Below are 3786 nucleotides of genomic sequence, written 5' to 3' on the forward strand. Positions count from 1 at the left end.
TCACACTACACCCTACCTTGATCAGAGAGCGTGCTATCTCTCCCAGCTGGACGGCAATCTCTTTTTGTGATCGTGCACACTCATGCAGGGCTGTACGCTCATCCTTAAGCATAGATGCAGTCATTGTGAACTCATCTTAACATGGTTGATGTGAATAAAGTGAATTATATGAGTCATCAATTGATTTTTTTTCAATTAATACGACACTGGATGTCATTCAACCATTCCATTGCCCCCCAAAAAACTAATGGGTAATTAAGGATCGATCACATTTTTCTTGCAATTATGCTAGCGCTCCTTGATATACATATAACTTACTATACAATTATTTATTACGATAAACAATGAACGGTATCTTCGGCAATTGAGTATTTGTTTTAAGAGAAATTCAACAGATAACAGAAGTTTGGATAAAAGAATAGCTAATTTTGTTGCGTCATATATCGTTGGTTATATGACGTTGCTCTAATCCTATTGGAGTGTAAGTTTGAATTTGTCTTCGAGGGGGGGGGGCGTTAGACCGTGCTTTACACCGGTGCATGTAAAAGAACCAGGATAGCTCTTTCCAGGACTACATTCTGTATGTACACTATGCTCCAAAGAGCAAAATATGACTAACAATCTTATCGAGCCACTTGCTGCATGGGCCTTGCCTGAGTGTGAGTATAACTGTACTCTAAAACCACCACAACATTTATATAACAAAGTTGTTCAGTCAATGAAACTGATTTACATTGCAATGTATACCATGTTTTGTGTGTATACGTCACATCGATTCTTGAGCAGGACATTAACAATATCTGGTAGACACCAATATGCTGAGTTGTGCAGGGCAGACCAACCTTTCAGAAAACAATAACATACATTTTATGTATGCTGTATTTTACGAGATCTAATAACTATAAGATGTGACATGTCGTGTACAGCTATATAATGTATATATAGTTCTTAAATGTATACACATGGGCGGTATGTCTACATGTATTTCTGAATAAACTAAATCTATGTTCAGATAATGGATTTTTTCCCACATATTTTTATTCTGATCTGTGTGAAAACTTAGATTAGGTTTCAATTAATTGTGTGCAATTGCAGCTGCGAATAAAGTACTTTCAGAACATTTAAATTAATCTATATAAACTTGTTAAGTTAAAGTGACACTCTTATTCAAAATCAATACATACACATGTATAACAAACATATTTTTGAGTGATAAACATTTAACTACTTCCTGAATAATGCATTGATGAAAACTATTTCAAGTTATTCCTTTAAGGATAACTTTCGTTATTTGTATCTTTATAATGCATTTAGTTAATGGTGCTCTATAACCATATCGCGAGCAATTGCATGACGTAACTTATTGTACTGATCTGATTGGCCGCAGTGCGCGCCCTCTACAATCACATGGTTATACGTACAGGCCTTTTTGCTCGACCATCGTATGAGGAAGGAGGAAGGTCAGCTTTTTGCAGCTCTATTATTTTTTTGGTTTATTTTTTCCCACCCTCCCAAAACCCTAATCTTCGTCTACACACAGGCATATACTTAAAGAATGAATGAATGCTACTGGTTTCGATACATGTGTTCTGCTTGCTTCCTATTTATATTTTCAGTAAATCCGGAGCTTGACTCGAGGTTACGATCCAATTGTTCTGCACATCTCGCTAACCATTAGGCTTTCTACCTCACACCGAAGTCCAGCTGATGATTTCAATACTAGATGTGCTGCAAACCTATTGTGTTTATTTGTGTTCTTACCATTCCATTATGTCGATGTTGATTTGTGTTGTTGTTTTTTTCACTGGTAAGGCTCTGACGATTAAATAGCAATCATACCTAGCAGCTAAGTATTCAGAGGGAGCAGTATACCGCTTTCTCAGCAAATTCATTGCTCGGCGATTGGCAACTCTCAAATAACATTGAATTCGCCTTATTCCAGTAGCCCATAATGCTTTGCGACAAAGGTGACTTCCGGTTTATTTCCTGTACAGTCAAATAAGCAGTCAGAACAAATGTAAACATTTATTATTTCCCGATACCAACCGGCAGAATGTAATTGCAGGTTAGTAATTTATTATATTAAGTATCAACATGTATATAATGAACAATATTTAGTCACACTGTGTGTTTTATGCGTATTTCATGAGTTAATCTAACAATCGAATTTGGTGAAGGTGGGTGGGGAAAGTTATTTGTTGTCAGGTTTCTGCTTCAGTTGAGCTTATTTGTCTATAATAACGATTGAGAGTGTATTGTTCATTGTTTTTAGACTAATTCTGTAACTCTCATTCTGATTATTATCAATCTTTGAAATAAAACATTGTGAGAAGCTTCAAAATTTAAAGAAACAGTGTGAAATACTTGGCTGTCAGACTTTTAAACCCCAAGACTTTTTCATCCCCTTTGTCATTTGTGAAATCAAAGACTTTTCAACCCCTTTGTCATTTCAACCCCTAAACATGCTAAGACTTTTCAACCCCACCTAAAACAAAGACTTTTCAATCGCTAATAAACGAAGACTTTTCAACCCCTTAATTGCTCACCTTTTTAAGGAAAAGACTACAAACAGAAAACAATTTATTTTGAAATTTCTTTTAAAAATCAAGAAAATATTAAGATTAAAAATATAACTGACAGAAAATATGTAATACATACAAAATATGCATACTTGAAATACATGATAATACAATTAGTCATTAAATATTTACATAGAAATAAATATAAAACAAATGTTCGACTGTCCATATAGCTATTTAGTCGCTTAGCCATAAATCTTCCCTATCTCCCTGAGGTAATCCTCACACAATATATCATGTGAATGATACTGCTCCCTAAATTAATTTAAACAGCATTTGTTTTTCTTTAAAAAAAATTAAACACTTTTTTTAAAAACATTTTGTAATCAATAAAAAAGACAATAAAATGAGTTTAACTTCAACTAAAATTCTTCATAATATATCAAATTATCTAGATTTAGCAGACGAAGTTTAAGAAATACAAAAGTATTCATTGAGTTCAAAGTTGTAAGAAATGTATTATAGATTGGGTTTCAAATGCTTTCAAATTACAAATAGAATAACATAGAATTATAATTTAATATGTCAACTCAAGATGAAACATTTTAAGCCAGAGAATAAACAACATTATGCCAATTATCAAAACTCTTGTGAAGAGAATAATCATTTTTTATCACTAAGTGCTAAATGCTTTTAAAAGGTGTTGATATAATGTTATTTATGTTTTTTATTTGTCAGATTAAAAAAATCAGGACACTCTATTATAAGGTGTATATATGTAAAAAAAATGCTATAAGCATTGTATTGTCTTTTGAAAGTTGCAATAAAAGAATGAAATGAAGGTCGCACATCCATTAATGGGCAACATATGTGACATGATCATAAATTCATAAGGGATTAAGGGGCTTCATAACACCTTTAATTGAGATTAAACTAACTTGAAAGTGACAGTTAAATAAGGTTGTAATACTCTGATGGCCATCATTCCAAACCGATGAGCAGCTTGATAAATTTGGTGTATGATTTTCCGGATATAAAACCAGACAAAAATATATATTTAATTCATTTATACCCCCAAAAATCCAAGAATTTTTAGATAATACATTATCAAGAACTAAAATCAAACTGTACAGAAATAGCAATTTGGTACTACAAAAAAAATGTTTCGACTGTTTGCTTTTTTTAAAGGCAATGAAAGTTTTATTACTGGTTAAGTTGATGTTTTTATTGGCATTGTACAGGCATAATAAGGAGAATGTTCCGTGAA

The sequence above is a fragment of the Mya arenaria genome, chromosome 1 (genome assembly GCF_026914265.1).
Source record: "Mya arenaria isolate MELC-2E11 chromosome 1, ASM2691426v1".
Lineage (NCBI taxonomy): Eukaryota > Metazoa > Mollusca > Bivalvia > Myida > Myidae > Mya > Mya arenaria.